Raw genomic sequence first — 17,587 nt, 5'->3', positions numbered from 1 at the left:
TATCGTTCCAACAAAGTTCTAGAAGTCCTCACATGGTCCAGTTTGCAGTCTGATAACGTTACTGATTCATCTTAGAGTGGGAAAATGTAATATGTTTGAGAAGGAACAGTCTATTGCTTCCTTTCTCTTTCCCTGACCCTCTTCCAAAAAATATGTGCGAGCCACAAAATAAAGCCAACTCGTCTTTACCACTAGTGAGAGTTTCTGCTGTTTTATCATTACCCCAAAACATAAACGTCCCAACACTCACACTGTACTGTTTGCTTTTTGTCGAAGGTTTGCTCACTGCACTCCTATCTGTATGCCATTGCAAGAAGCAAAGAAATTCAGCCAAATCCAACTGTTTCTGGAAGCAATCCCATTTCCAGCAGCTCGTGTAAGCATAAAAGCTTCAAAAGTTATCATTCAGAAATGATAATGAGAGAACTGACAGGAGATTCCATGGCTGCAAACGGGAATCCACGATGGTGTATTATCTCCCAGATGCCACGATCAAGGATGTCTCAGATGGACTCCAGAACGTTGTTCAGGGGGCGGTGAGCAGGTAGAAGTCATTGTTCATGTTGATGAAACGACATAGGTAGAAATAGGGATGAGGATCTGCAGAGTGATTAGAGAGAGCTAGGAATGAAGTTAAAAACCAGGACCACGATGGAGGAAATATCCGGATTCCTTCCAGTGCCACGTGCTAGTGAGAGTACGAACAGGAGGATATGACAGATGAATGCATCGCTAAAGAATTGGGGAAGGGAATAGATATTCTGATCTTTACTGCGGCAGAGGTGATCTGTTCAAGTGGGACGAGTTGCACCTGAACTGGAGGGGTCAAATACCTTGGCAGACAGGTGTGAAGATGCTGCAAGGAAGGGTTTAAGGGTTTAAGTGGTGGGCGATAGTGGGGAGTGGGGTCATTAGCAGCAGGGGACAATGGTGAGGCTGGAAGGAGAAACAGTAAAGTGAAGTTAAAGGTCAGGTCAGGCTGGAACACGACAGGGATCAATGAATGCCTTTGGATTAAATTTCATCTATTTAATTGCAAGATGTCTGATAGGTGAGACTGATGAACTCAGGGCGTGGATAGTTACGTGGGACTCAGATATTACAGACATTTCTGAAAGATTCCTAAGGAAGGGACAGGACTGGCAGCTTAAGGTGCCAGATTACAGGTGGTTCCGGCGGGACAGAAATGGTGGAAGAAGATGAGGGGGAGTTGCAGTTTTGATTAACACGTGTATTACAGCAGTGATCAGAGATGAAATAACTGGACGATCATCCAGTGAGGCTTTGTGGTTGGAACTAAGAAATAAGAAGGGAATGGTGACGTTATTGTGATTGCCCTTAGGACCCCCAAATAGTCAACGGGAATTAGAGGAGCAAAAATATGTCGAGAGATTTGGGAGACTTGCAGGGGCATAGTCAGCCGTTTTAATTTTCCCAACATAGATTGGGAATGACATACAATTAAGGACTTAGATGGGGTGAATCTATTAAGTACGTTCAGGAAAGATTCCTCAAGCAGTATGTCGAGGGTCCTACCCAGGAAGGGGCAAATCTAGAACTAAACTTGGGGATTTGGGCAAGACAGATGACGGTGGTGTCAGTGGGGGAGCACTTTGTGTCTAGTGATCACAGTTCTATTACTTTTCATATCTTTATGGCGAGGGATAAAACTGGTCCACAGGTTGAAGTTCTAACTTTGGGCAAGGTCAATTTTGATGGAATTAACCAAGAGCTTGCAGGAGTTGGTTGGAGTAGTTTGTTTGCAAGCAAGGGACCTCTGGCAAGTGGGAGGACTTTAAAAGTGTGATAACTGGACTTCAACGTCTATATGCTCCTGTGAGGATAAAGAGCAAACTTGGCAGGAAGAGCGGACACTGGATGACAAGAGGTATTGGGGCTTTAACTATAAAAAGGAGGGGTGGCTTAAGTCCAGGCAGCTGGTCAAGGGTATCCCTGAACGTATACAGGGAATAGAGGAGTTTACTGAAGAAAGAAATCAGGAAAACGGAACTGGTGTATGACATAGTTTGGCTGAAATGATTCGAGTGAATCCAGTTCTTTCAGTATATTAAAGAAAAGAGAATAAGTATGACCCCTCAGGGGCGAAACTGGTCATGTATATGTAGAACTGCAGGAGATGGGCAATGCTCTCATTGAATATTTCTCCTCGGTGTTTACCATGGAGAAGTATTTGAAGACTTTAGAGCTTGGGGAGGTTAGTGGTGATATCTAAGATACAGACGATATCACAATAGAGGAGGATTTGAATGTATTAGAAGGTATAAAGGTGGATACATCTCCTAATCATGACTAGACGGCAAGAGGCTAGATCAGAATTTACGGGGACACTGTTTGGTATTCGTGCATCATCATGAGCCATGGGTGAGGTCCCAGAAGACTGGATGGTGGCGAATGTTGAGTCTTCAATCACTAAGGAAAGCAAAGAAAAAACGTGGGAGCTCAGCCTGTTAGACTATGGCTATCAGTTTCTTGAGAAAACTTGGAGTTAAGGTATACGTGTATTTAGAAATAAAGGACTTTATTATGAATATTTTTTATTTATTTTAATAATGATTAATAGTAATTGATATGAAACTGCAAAGACTACGTACCTTTGTGAATGAGAGATCATGCCACACAAATTTGTTTGAGTTCTTTGATGAAGTGACCAGGAAAGTTGAAGAAGGCAGAGTGGGAGTTGCAGTCTATCGGGATTTCAGTAAGGCCTGTGATAAGGTTCCACGTGATAGGCTGCCCTGGAACGTTCGATGGCAAATTGGATACATAACTTGTTGATGGTAGGAAGCAGCAGGTAATAGTGGGGCGATGCTTGTCGGACTGGAGGCCTGTGAATAGTGGCGTGTCTCAGAGCTGGTGCTGGGCCCATTACTGTTTGCAATCGATATCAATGATTTGGGTGAGAATGTGCAAGGCACGATTAGTAAGTTTATGGATGACAATAAAATAGGCAGTATCATGGCCAGTGAGGAAAGTTCTCAGAAATTGTTGCAGGGCCATGATCAGCTGGGGAAGTCGACCAAGAAATCACAAATGGAGGTTAATCTAGAAAAGTATAAGATATTGCATTTTGGGAAGTCACATCAAGGTAGGAGTTTCATGTGAATGGTAAGGCCTTAAGGAATGCGGTATAGAGGGACCTTGAATTTCAGGTGCACAGTTTCCTGAAAATGAAGTCACAGATATACAGAACAGTAAAGAAGGCTTTTGGCACACTGGCCTTCATTATTCAGGGGATTGAGTATAGATGTTGGGAAAATATGTTAGACACAACTTTGCTGAGGCCGTACTTGTAGCGTTGTGTAGGAAGTGAACTTGGAGCTGGAGGTGCAAGACTCAGTGTCGGTACTAATGGGTTAGCCTTAAATGCACGCTGTTTATGCTGACTCACGCATCACTCCTGGTCAATTCACTACAATGACCCTGTTCCTCTTGGTTTGAGGTTCCCTCTGTGAGCATTAACGCGGTTAATAGGTTTCTAGAGGATGAATGCATCCTCTTTCTTCCTGTCAGTTTAAGCCGGAGAAAACATCATTTGGAAGCCAATGCAAGATGAAATTGTATCTTCCTGTGCCTTTTCAGCGGAGAATGTTCAGCTGGGAACTGTCTGTCTTTGCAAAAGCAGGGATTGATTGCAATTCTCACAGAGTAACATTGATACAGAAAGCACATTTCCGATTTACTGTGCCCAAGTAGTTAATGGACTGCACATATGAATGAGTAAGGTTAATTGCATCGAGGCTCAGTGCCTTATTTGGTGAACACGCCTGCCGTATAGATTGGCGGTGCTCAGTCTGGTTCGGGTTGAAGTGCTACCTCCTTACTTTATCGACTGCTCCTTCTTTCAACTTCCTGCAAGTGCCACGTTGCTGATGAGGCAAATTCAATGTCGCGTTTGAGTTTCGGCCTGATTTGCTTTGGTGGTCGCACTTCTGTTCCCTGATTTAGTTCAAACAGTCAATGTTGTTTCTTCTGAACAATTAACTCAACCTTGAATTTCTTGCGGCTTTTCCCATAAGTACTGCTGCTTCTCCTTCTCTTTCCTTCCCCCTGCTTCATTCCCAGTTTGTTAGGAGTAGCGAGGTGAGGCAGGAGACACTGCAGATTTGCCGTGGCATGTTGTGATAACGGCGCAGATACCATGAGGTGACTGCACTCATTATCTGCTCTCACACTTCATTCATTTTACACCAACAGTAAATATATCATTGTGCTCCGATAGATGTAATGCAATTGCATTTTTTTCTGGTCAATTAGGAATTCTATTTCCAATTCGAAAATTTTTGAGTAACAAATGTGTCCTTACGTTAGGTAGAAATGACAGATACATTATCAGGAAAATTTGAGCTCCGTTCTACACAGTTCAGCAAGCGGGAAAGAAACCCTCTCAACAGCTCCATTCAGAAACTGTCTCCGAGTGTCAGGGTTTCAAAGAGCAAAAATGGGAAAAGTTGGACATGAACAGAGAGTTGGAGAATGTGAAAGAGGTTCAGCTGGGTACTCAGAGACATTTGAAAAATTGGCGACACAGATGGAGTGGTTCAAGGATTTATGGGTAACGTTTGTTCAGACTAAACTGTGAAGCAGTGATAATGCTGTCGTTTCCACGATGTCAGATATGGTGACAAGAGATGATGAAGAGTTTACATAGCATATTTTAAGTGTTTATGAGTTGGTACCAGATGTATATAGACATCGGTTCAGAAACACAAAGAAGGAAAAAGGTTAGACATAGATTTAGTTAGAAAGATTTAAACATAGAAATTTTGAACGATAGTTGCATGCTTTGAAAAGAGAGAAGACATTTGCGGCTATCAGAGAGATTACTCTGCTGTAGGAGTTTAAAAACTCACTTCCAGAAATGTTAACGATTCACGTGAAGGAAATAGAAAGCTCAGGAAGTGAGAGGTACAGCAGAATTAAAAGATGAGTACGTGTTGCTGCAGCTTCCAGGAGGAATTTCGTCTTGTGAAGGATAGAAATTGGGAGAATGAAATATCCCACACAACCAGAACAATAATGGATAACACTGGTAAGATTTTGCCCCAGGTTAAAGAAACGCAAGAGAATGGACAGGAGGTGAAAGGCCTCAGGTGTTTTCACTATAATGGAGTGGGACACAGAAACGTATAGGGAAAAGGTATTTTGCTGCCAGAAGATGGGGCACGTAAAGACACACTGCAGATCGTGAAAGAAAGGTGCTGTGATAAAAGAAGCTCAGCCAGTGGCATTAGTGTAGGTATTAAAGGAAACCTCCCCCTACAATAAGAGCTGAGGAGCAAAAGAAGAGTGCACAGCTTAGGCAGTGGCTGGGTGTGGAGTTAGTATCTGACCTCTATAAAGAATACGCCTCTGTGCGCAAATTTTAATCTGAAAGAACAGGGGGAGGAGGACAAGAAAATACAATTTTGAGCGATACAGGATCTAGCCAGTCGTTCATAGTAAGTGGGGGTGGGGTCGCATATATGCACTGCTTCTGAATTGTTACCCGGAAGTGTAGTAATTGGTGGGATTAATTGCCAGAAATTTAGATTTTCCATATGTAAGATCAGGTTGGTGTGCCAATTTAAGACTGGAGAAGTTAGAGTGGAAGTTATTGTCAGAGTCGAGAATGTGTTGCCGGAAAAGCAGAACAGGTAAGGCAGCATCTGAGCAGCAGGAAAATGGACGTTTCAGGGAAAAGTACTTCATCAGCAATGGGGCTTCGAGCCTCAGGAGTGGAGAGATAAATGGGAAAGGTGAGGCTGGCGAGAAGGTCGGTGAGAGTGTGTTACGTCAGTTTGAGGAATTCAGCTTGTTCTTGGGAATGAATTGGCAGGATCCAAAGTGGGAATGACATCCTTTGTTGTGGAGAAGCCCAAAGAAGACCAAGAAAATCAGGAGCTAAACAGAATTATCCTCGTATTTTACCAGACTCTGTGGTAATCTGATTCCACCATCATAAGTCACAGCACGAAGTGAAAACTAAAGAGAAAGATGAAGAAGTCGAGGTTCATGAAGCGGATACGCTGTATTTGTATTGGTGCAGGATAAACCTGAACAGGCAGAGCGTCAGGCAGAAGTGTTTATTTCTGAAAGCCAAAGAGTCTTGCAACAACAAGACAAGACAATAAATAATATACATGTTGATTCATACTCCATAAAGGAGGCAGACAATATTCCAGAGGGTTATTATCTAAAAGATAGAATCTTCACATGGTCATAGAGACGGCAGCAGGTTAGTTCAGAGGAGAAATGTGCACCAGATTCTGTTGCCGATAGCATACTGATAGGAAGTGTTACAGGTAGCACGTGAACTATATGTAGGAGGTCACCTCGGGTCATGGAAGACTTCGTCTTAGTTACAAAAACATTTGCACTGGCCTGAAATGCACAAAGATGTGGTTAACATTTGCCGTACTTGCCGTACATGCCAAATGTCGGTACGCCACAGGCTGTAATACAGCAAGCACCTTTGTTGCCAATTCCATTGAAAGAAACTTTCACGTGGATTATCATTTATTGTACAGGTCCCCTCCCGATAACTAAGTTGGGAACCAGTACTTGTTAACCATGATTGATGTGTCTGCCAGATTTCCGGAGGCATAGTAGTGGAATTTGTACATACGATATGGGCCACACAAAGAATAGAATCGGACCAATGATCAAATTTTACTAGGAGCGTGTTTAAGGAGATTATGGATAAATTATGTATACGACATTTTAAATCAAATGCATATGGTGCTGAATCCCAAAGAGCTTTAGAGTCGTGGCATCAGACCTTGAAGCCCATGTTGAGAGCATACTGTGAGAATGACAAGAATGATTGAGATAATGGTATCCCATTCGTATTGTTTGCCCTTAGAGATGCCTCACATGAATTATTCAGTTCACTTTCTTTAAATTAATAGACGGTCATGAAGTGAGAGATCAGTTGACGGTATTTAAAGAAAAATTGACAGGACCAAATTCGGAGATCTCACACTTTGAACATGTATCGGAGGTGAGGGCGAAACTATATCGAGTTGGTTGGATAGCTAAATAGCAGCTGGAGAGGGCGCAGTGTAGAATGAAGCAGGTGGCAGATAAAAGCCTTGAGAATCGGGCGACTACCCAAGGGATAACGTGTTAGTCCTGTCTCTAGTGATAGGCGTTCCCTTCAAAACTGGTTTCAGTGGTCGCTAACAATGGAGAAAAAAGGTGAGTCAAGGAAACTATTTAGTAAAGACGTCAGATAGTAGAAAATCGTATCAGGTATTCCATGTGAACATGTTGAACCAGCATTACATTGGCGACAAAGAACTGGAGAAACAGGTGTTAGTTACAACCCCACAGAGTGAGGTAACAAATCCCGATTATATGGATTTGGGGTACCTCAAAATAGATTGAAAATGGAAAAGTCCTGGAGCAGGAATGAATAAGGGCTCATGCCCGAGGCGTCGATTCTCCTGCTCCTTGGATGCTGCTTGGTCTGCTGCGCTTTTCCAGCGGCATATTTTCGGCTCTGATCTCCAGCATCTCCTCCAAGCTAGTTACATCCCCAAGTTTTACTTAATGCGTGTTTACTGGCAGTACCTTTATCAAAGACGTCAAAATTAATTTCTCAATTTTTAACCCTAAATGGCCAATATCAGTTTAAAGTGACGGCCTTTGGAATGAAGAACGCGCCTAGCACATTCCAAAGACTCATTAACAGAGTTGTGATTGGGTTAAGAAACCGTTCAGTCCATTTGGACGACGAAGTGATCTTTCATAAGCCCTGGAAAGATCACATGGTACAGTTGACAGCGCTCTTTGAGCCACTGTGAGAAGCAAAACCGGTGATAAACATAAATAAAACTGTACTCGCGAAAGCAGAGGTGACGTTTTTTGGGACATAACATCGGTCATGAAGGTGGACCCCACGAAACACAAAGACGAAGAGCAACGAGGTGTTTCCACTACCAATCCCGAACAAACGATGCTTCGAATCTGAGGTCTCAGCGGATTCTATCGGAGGTTTGTTCCAAACTTCAGCAGTGTAATGGCCCCGTTAACCGATTTGCTGAAAATGAACACAAAGTTTCTTTGAACAGAACTATGCCAGAAGTTATTCGATTATTTAAATCAATACTAACCACCAAACCAGTTTCAGCTGCACCAAACGTTTCGAACACTTTTGAAGTCGCCATCGATTCTACTGATAGATGAAGTGGAGCTGTGTCCTACTGGAAAATGAGGATGAGATTGAACTTCCAGTTAGTTACTTTTCGAAGAGGATCAACATCCACCAGAGGAAACATTCCAGGATCAAAAAGGAACTGGCCTTCCAGCATTCTGCTGTGTACGTCACAAACAATATGCTGGTGATGATTGCGTGCACTGAACACAATTCGCTTGCGTTCTTCGAACGGATTTAAGATAAGAATATGAGACTATTTCATTGGAGACTAAAGTTACAGAATTTTAATTTAGAAATCATACATGTTGCAGGTCGGAAGTATGTAATCGCAGACTCGCTATCGCTGGTTTTACTGATAAGAGTTTAGATGAGATTTGTATTTGTTTTATAACACACTGTATGTATAGGCTTATGGGAAGATGTAAAGGTGAAATTACATGGAAGTTACCGGTATGTCATGGTAATCTGTTTAAAAGGTAGAAAAGCATGAAACCATCTTGGCATTATGACAGTTCAATGTTTTCTTAAGAGGGGTGTTAAAAGATGTGGGTGTTCCTTTAAGAAAGTTAAATGCAGCCCATCTACCGATCAGCGCACCAAGTGTACTCAAAAAGGTAATAATGTAACATTGAGTCGAACAACTTGATTAGTTCGTTGCTTGGAAACAAAAATAAATTCGAATTCGGCCAATCAATTTAAATTCGAACCGAAATATATCAAACTCCAATCAAGTTTGAATTGAATATATTGACAAACTTGAAAGCCAATGACAAAACCTGATGGTCTGGAGTATATTTATGTTTTTGTTCTGATAAACTTCTGGCATTACTCCCATATCCAAAGCAGATTGCATGGTTATACACAAGCGATCTATGATCTCCAACATTTCTTCCCTCAGCCATCCTCACATACCCAATCCAAAACGTGAACATTTTAAACAATATTTTGCATTTTTTAAGGATAGTATTGAACGGAAATGGGTTAATTGGAGCTATTTGTTCTAATGATCTACCTTCATAGCGAGCATTGTGGATAGATGTGACATTGTGTATTTTGCTGGGAACAATAGGACAGCATCATCCAATTGAAAAGGGATTGATTGAGAAATGTTGACCTCTGAAGGGCAACAAGTTCTGAAGGGCAGAAGTAAATACCTGGAATGGCAACGAATTACTGAACAGTGTACACAGTCTCAGCAAGTGGATATCTGTAACACTGAAAAGAATCTGGATTGGCTTGTACACTAGTCACTGAAAGCAAAGTTTCAGGAGCACAAAACACTTAGGAATGTAAGTGTTGCATTGACCAGCATTTCATGGAGATTAGAGCACAGGAGTAAAGGTGTCTTACTGCAACTACACAAGGCCTTGGTGAAATCCCATAGCTGGAGCACTGAAAAGAATCTGCATTGACTTGTACGCTAGTAACTGAAAGCAATGTTGCTGGAGCACAAAGCACTTAGGAATATAAGTGTTGTATTGACCAGCAGTTCATGGAGATTAGAGCACAGGAATAAAGGTGTCTTACTGCAATTGTACAACGCCTTGTTGAAATCCCATTTCGAACATTGTGCAATATTGTGTGCAGTTTTGTTCTCCCTACCTAATAATGGACAAATTTGACGTTGCGGGAGTGCACTGAAAGATTACCACACTGTTCTCAGCGATAAAAGGATTGCTGTGGGAGCAGTGTTTGGGTCGAATGCGTTTTTATTCGGTGGAGTTTATGAAAATGAGTGGACATATCTGAAATATGTAGAGCTATGACCGGGTGAAACTGATTGGAAGCAGGGATGACAATTCTTCTGATTGGGACATCTAAAACAATGGTCCATAGTATTATGTGCAGGCAGGTCATTCTGCATTCAGATTAGCATAAATACCTGCACTCAGAGACTCGTGAATCTGGTGAATTCTCTACCACAGAAGTCTGCGGAAGTGAAGGCACTAAATATAAATAGACACTAAGCTAAGGGAGAGAGAGGAGGAGAATGCTATGGGGACAGACGAACCACGATCATGGCAAGTAGATCCCCAATGATGTGGTAACTGTGATCATGTGGAACACTGTGTTATTGAAAATCGTACAATATCAATAATGGGACTTCTAGGAAAAATAAGTTAAAAGGTTAGCCCCCCCCCCCCCAAATAATAAAATCAAACAAACATAATAGTCAGTCGAATGAAAAAATTAGCTCAGCCTACGTAAGTTTTTAAATCGTACATATGGTGATGAAATACTACAACAAATGTAACATTTTACCACTACAACCACTGACTGCTACACTATACTTTTATGACGCTCTTCACCAGAAAGAGCGTAAGTTGATAGATCACGTGATGCCGATGCGAAATTCGACCTCTCCATTCAGTGGTTTGAAGTAAAGTTACTTCAAAATATTGGTTTAAATTCCAATTTCAAGCGCGGTTCCAAGGCTTGTATAGCGGATTACATTGTTGTTTTAGCTGAACGCACTGAATTTGAATTTTGCTGGTGAAGGATCCTGAGCCTGGATTTTTCTTTTAACCTGGTACCCAGTGTGTATTTGCCCACTGAACATGGGCTCGTTTTAACAAAACAAATCTGCAATTCAGTAATCGCTTTTGAGCTACATCACGTTGAATAAACACACGCTATCGGAGAATGGAATTGGAACAGTAAAGTCGAAGGACCGAATGGAGTAATATAGTTTACGTTTCCTGATGATTATCGCATTAAGGGACATGTTGTGTGGGAAAAGTGTATGGAGGAGTTGTTCCGCCATAAAGTACAATGGAGAAGCGTCAATGTGCTTCTTTCTCAATGTTTCTGCGCAGTCTGTGAGAAAGCTTTATGAGTCTTCCCAGAAATGTTCAGATGTTAGGAGGAAGGTCTCTTCGGGGTCAACAGGACGATGTTTCCTGTTTCATTTTCCAATACCGAGGCTGGTACAGGGTGTTCTTTCCAGTTTTATCCTTTTAGACCTCGGAGCAGTTTGATTCAATTGGTTGGGTGTTCGAGAGATCATTTCAGAGACGACTTGTTGTGCAAGTCTTCAGTCCTGGTGCAGGAATGTTGACTGGCCGCATTGTCTTCGTAGTACCTATTGTGTCCAGTTGTTTCTTCAATTCGCATGTGGAGTCATCTCCCCCAGTCAGTTGTTATTCGTCCATTTCTTTTCATGTGGTGGGATGTGGTGCGACTGCAGACATTCGATCTGATCTGTTAAGCTTGAAATCATTTGACACTCTCCATTCGATGTTAGTTCTGCTGTCTGGAACGTTATCAGTCAAGTCTGTTAGCTTGAACGGATTGTCATTAGGTTTCGGTTCACTTTGGCATGTTTACCTCCACTCGTCAATGATGGTAAAGGTAAACTGAGGGATTATCCCGTGCAAAACAGTTACAGATGGCGATTAAATGCAAATTGGCTTTGACTGCTACTTTAGTCTACAGCACCACATAAACGTTAGGAATTCTATTCTTAAAGTATCAGAAGCTCAATCTTTGAAGAATATTTTTGACGTAGAAATGAAATGAAGGCAACAAAGATTTTGTGACGAAAGAGGTCTTATACAGTTTTCGGCTCTTGGAATTATACAATGTGCAACCAGACCCGTTAGCCCAACTTGTCCATGCTCAACAGGCTCCCTAAACTGAACTAATTCTATTTGCCTGTATTTGACTCATCTCCCTCTAAAACTTTCCTATTCAAATAACCATCCAATTTTCTTTTAAATGCTGACATTGCATTCCGCTGTACAGCTTTCTCTGACAGCTCATGGCATATAATGAGCAGAGTCTGTGCAAAATATTTAACTCTTAGATGTCTTTCAAATCTCTTGTGTTCACCTTAAATCTGTGCCCTTAGGTTTTTAAAACCTCTTCCCGAGGGATACGACCTTGGTTATTCACTTTGTCCCTGTACTTCATTATTTTATAACATTCTATAAGGCATTCTCAGCCTCTTACGCTAAAGTATAGATTCCCAGCCCATACAGGCTATCCTTATATCTCAAAGCCTCTAGTGTCTGTCATGTCATGTTAAGTATTTTCTACCCTTTTCAGTTTATAACATCCTTCCGAAGGCAGGGCAACAAGATTTGTACTCAGAATAATACGAAGATTGGTGGAGTTGTGGATAGTGAGGAGGGCTCTTGTCGGCTGCAAAAGGACTTGGATATGATGCAGAGCTGGGCTGAGGAGTGGCAGATGGAGTTCAACCCTGCCAAGTGTGAGGTTGTCCATTTTGGAAAGACAAATAAGAATGCGGAATACAGGGTTAACGGTAGGGTTCTTAGTGAGGTGGAGGAGCAGAGGGATCTTGGGGTCTATGTTCATAGGTCTTTGAAAGTTGCCACTCAGGTGGATAGAGCTTGTAAGAAGGCCTATGGTGTATTAGCGTTCATTAGCAGAGGGATTGAATTCAAGAGTCGTGAAGTGATGTTGCAACTGTACAGGACTTTGGTTAGGCCACATTTGGAGTACTGTGTGCAGTTCTGGTCGCCTCACTTTAGGAAAGATGTGGAAGCTTTGGAGAGGGTGCAGAGAAGATTTACCAGGATGTTGCCTGGAATGGAGAATAGGTCGTACGAGAATAGGTTGAGAGTGCTAGGCCTTTTCTCATTGGAACGGCGAAGGATGAGGGGTGACTTGATAGAGGTTTATAAGATGATCAGAGGAATAGATAGAGTAGACAGTCAGAAACTTTTTCCCCGAGTACAACAGAGTGTTACAAGGGGACATAAATTTAAGGTGAAGGGTGGAAGGTATAAGGGAGATGTCAGGGATGGGTTCTTTACCCAGAGAGTGGTGGGGGCATGGAATGCGCTGCCTGTGGGAGTGGTAGAGTCAGAATCTTTGGTGACCTTTAAGCGGCAATTGGATAGGTACATGGATGGGTGCTTAAGCTGGGACAAATGTTCGGCACAACATCGAGGGCCGAAGGGCCTGTTCTGTGCTGTATTGTTCTATGTTCTATGTTCTATATTCTAACTTCAAATGTGGTCTTATCATTCTCTTACAAAACTACAGCAAACTGTCCCAATTCCTATACTTAACGCTCTGACTGATGAAGATAAGCGTGCCAAATGCTGTCTTCAATGCCTTGACTACCTGTGACTCCACTTTCAAGGAGCTATGTACCTGCATCTTCGGGTCCCTGTGTATGATACCACTCCCAAGGCCCTTCCGTTAAAGGTGTAAACCTGCACTGATTTGCCTGACACAATGGAACACCTCACAGTTGTTTGAATGATGTACAACCTGCCCATCATCGGCACACTGGCCTAGTTGATCATGATCTCGTTTTCCTTTTAAATGGTATTCCTCACTGTCCATTACACCAGCAATGTTGGCATAGTCTACAAACTTACTATCAATGATGCAGAAATTCTTCTCCAAATCATTTATAAAAATAACAAACAACAGTACATTGCTGGTTACAACAAATCTCACCAACCATCCTCTGTCCCCTACTAACAAGCCAATTCTGCTTCTAATAGGCTCGCTCTCCATGATGTGTTGAGAACTTTCTTTATTACCATGTCTAACATATCGAACCTTGTTGGCCCTCTATGGTTCACATATACAGCGTATGTATCTTCATCTTCATCTAGTTTCTTGATCATCTATTGGAAATTTATAATCAATTTTTGGGCCGCAATTTCCCATTGAAAACGCCATACTGACTATCCAAGCTCCGTCCTTGCCTTTCCAAACAGATGAAGATCCTGTTTCTCAGAATCTACTCCAAACGCTGAACCACCCTTAATATCAGACTCACCGGTCTGTAGTTCCCTGGCTTTTCTTTGCAGCCTTTATACAAAATAATGTATATTAAGTGTCTTTCAGTCCTCCAGAAACTCACCCGTGGCTGCCAATGACACAAATAAATTCTGAAACAAATTTAGATGATATAAGTCATTAAAAACAAACAGAACGCACTGGAAAAGTTCAGCAGGTTTGGCAGCATTGTTGTGCAGAAAAATCAGAGTTGACATTTCGGATCCCGTGACCCTTCCTCAGAACTTTGAGCAGAAGCACAAATAACTTAGCAAGGGGCCTCGCAATTTCTACCCTAGCTTCAGTAATGATCTGGGGTGCACTTGAACAGATCTTGCGTTTTTGTTTACGGTTATACATTTTAAGGCCTGCAGCACTTCCTCTTCTATCATGTAGCCTCATTTCAAAAATGAGGATTTATTTCCACGAGGTCCCTCACTTCCATGTCTTTCTCCACAGTAAATAATGACATGATATGCTTCTGCAGGGCACCACCCATCGAGAAAGGACAGGTGTAAAGCAGCGACATGTAGGAGGTCGAGTCTTTGTAAGGAGTGTGACACCAACATGGTCAGGCACTTACGGGCTGTGTTGTTGAACTGTTAATTGTATTTCTGTGTTTTTCCATTTTTTCTACGAAGGGCTATAATGGTTTATAGTTTAGCTTCGAAGCCATTATTTTCTGCTTTGTACCAAGATACCGTGCCTTGATGGGGGTGGAGGGGGAGGGTGGTTATGATTATTCTCAATGTACCTAACGTATTGTAACATGTGGCGACTTGTAAAACTGAGGGCATTTGACAATACACCTAATAAACATATTTAATCTCCTATGGAACCACATATAGATGGCTCTTCAACTTTTAAGAAGCCTTTTTTTCTCGTTAGTTATGCTTTTGCACTTCATACACTTGTAAGTTTGGTTACAACTGTCCTGACCTTATCAACCATAGCTATCTCATGCCCCCTTTATTCCCTCCTTATTTCCCTCAGAAGTGGATTCTGAAACCCCTTATGGTCAAGAGATTCAACGATCCCCAGCTGTCTATTCCTGACACATTCCTCAATCTCGTTACTTGACCCGAGCCGTAATATCCCCTGTCATATATTTTTTCCCTATTGCTATTCGCACAGCCCTTCACACAAACGGGAACATACTGACGCTGAACTCTTATCATCTCGCTTTTTAAAGATTCACACTTGCCAGACGTTCCTTTACCTGTGTAAAGCTTCTCCCAATCATCTTTTGAAAGGTCCTGCCTAATAACCTCACAAATAGCCTTGCTCCCATTTTGAATATTAAGTTGTGAACCATACCTGTGCTTTTCCTGTACGAATTTCAAATTCAGAAAATTAAGATCACTGGTCCCAAAGTGCATTCACTCCAACAGTTCAGCCACATGCCCTGCTTTACTTCCCAAGAGAAAATACATTTGAGGCCTTGACCAGATCAGCCGTGGTCTTAATGAATGGCAGGACAAAGATGAGGCGTCGAATGTCTTTATGCTTTTGTGTGTTTCTGGTTGTGTGCATGTGTGTGTGGTTCTATCTTTGCCTGTGTTTATTTGCGTGCGCTTTGCTGTATTAATTTGTGTTCTTCTGCAACTGCGTCTCTAAGCAGTTGAGTTTCTCTTGTTTCGGCAGTGAACACATTGAAATTGGGAATGTCCCTCCTCAGTCTCTCACTCTCTCTCCGTCTGTCTCTACCTCTTGTTTATAAAAGGATCCAATACCACTTTCTGCTGGTAGCCCCATGCAAGTCCAGAGGGAGCAGCTTTGCTTTAAAAAGTAATCAAAGACAGTGACTCCCTCCCGGTTGAATTGAATTGGCTTCTTTGTCACGTGCCCTTTAATGAACACTGTGCAAAGATTGCAATGTCTTTACTTATGCCGCCATCTTAGATACAACAAATCTCGGTACTGATTCTTATGTATTTGGAACAAATTTGAAGGATAATAAATTAATGTCCAGCCGAACAATAAAAAAGAAAAAAGAAAGGACACAAATTATAGTAACTTCACCCCAGTCTCTGCAAGCACCACTCCTCCAATCCGCGCTGGGAACTGTCTCCAGGTCATTCCTGGCCCATTCTACAGATCACTCTGGGCCCAGTCTCCAGACCACGCTGGGCCCAGTCCCCAGATCGCTCCGGGCCGATTGTCCAGACTGCACCCTACATTTTCTCCACAACTCATGGGGCCCTATCTCCAGACCGCAGCAGGCCCAGTCTCCAGGCAGCATTGTGTCCAGTCTCCAGGTTGTACCGGGCACAGTCTCCAGACCATTCTAGGCCGAGTTTCCAGACTGCACTGGGCCTAGTCTCCAGGACGCACAAGTACCAGATTCCAGACAAAACTGAGCTCAATCTCCACAAATGCATCAACCCCAGTCTCCAGGCTGCACCGGGCGCAGTCTCCAGGCCGTAGCGGGACATGTCTTCAGATCGTGAAGGGCCTAGTCTCCAGACCATGCAGGACTCAGTCTCTAGGCAGCACCAGAAGAAAATCTCAGGCCGCATCTGAACGAGGTCCAGTCTCCAGACCACGCCAGGCCCAGTTTCGAGGACACACCTGGCCCAGTCTCCTGATCGCACCAGGACCATTCTCAAATCCACACTGGGCGCAGTCTCCAAGCTGCACTCGTCCCAGTCTCCAGACCACATCTGATCCAGTCTCCCATCTGCACCAAGCCCAATCCCCAGACAGCAGCAGGCACAGTCTTCAGAACACACCCAATCCTGTCTCCAGACCACACTGGATACTTTTTTCACACTGCACTGTGCATTAAATCTCGAGACATTGCCACCTCACACCAGCCTCCTGTCTGGTACACATCTCCTCCATTCCAGTCGGAGTGACTTGAAAAAGCTAAACGTTTGAGAAGAAAAATGTCTCCAGAAAACTTAATAGAAAAGAGAGGCAAATAGAACGGGTGGTGCAGAAAGCGGCCCACCTGGGATATTCCGACCCTTCTGCCATCTTTAGGATATTTCACGTTTGTTTCCTTCTTCAATGTATGACTTCGGAGACTCAGAGTGCTTTTGTCCTATCCCATGTAGTACTGTTCCTGAAGAATTAACAGAATGAGAAGAACATGCACATTGATGGCCCATATGCTGCCTTTGGGTTAAGTTCAGCACTTTCTAATCCATTCTCAATTCAATTTGGAAGACTACATCGAAGAAAATCATTGAAGATTAGAGAAAGTGCCAGAAAATTCATATCAACCTCTTGCAAAGTGCTTCACTCATTGAAGCCTGGATGCAATTGTACTACTGTGGTCTTCATAGCTCCCGGTGCAGGACAGGACTGACATGGTCTACGCAATTTTCTGCATTCGGCAGATTGGCGGGTTGGACCAAGCAGAGCTTGAACAACGCAGTACTCTGTGCTCAACAGATATATCCTCTGGGTTAATGGTTCTCTGTAGTGGATTGAGAATTTGATATAACTAACCATTTCATCTGATCTGGCAATGCCTTTATTTCTCATTATTCTGATTGGACCCTCCTTCACGCACTCCATTAATGTTGCGGTGTGAGCACACATCGTTCACCATGTTGGTGACAACACACTGTCCTCGTAGCAGTCATAGCCTCCTCATTCAGAGGCAGTCAGCCATTGCCATCGCGCTCGGGACTCCACAGAGAAAGAAAGGATGCCCTC

Source organism: Chiloscyllium plagiosum, unplaced genomic scaffold (assembly GCF_037043375.1).
Source record: "Chiloscyllium plagiosum isolate Xiang-an unplaced genomic scaffold, Cpla_swu_hap1 HiC_scaffold_50, whole genome shotgun sequence".
Taxonomy (NCBI): Eukaryota; Metazoa; Chordata; class Chondrichthyes; order Orectolobiformes; family Hemiscylliidae; genus Chiloscyllium; species Chiloscyllium plagiosum.
Note: the sequence above shows the minus strand (reverse complement) of the source record.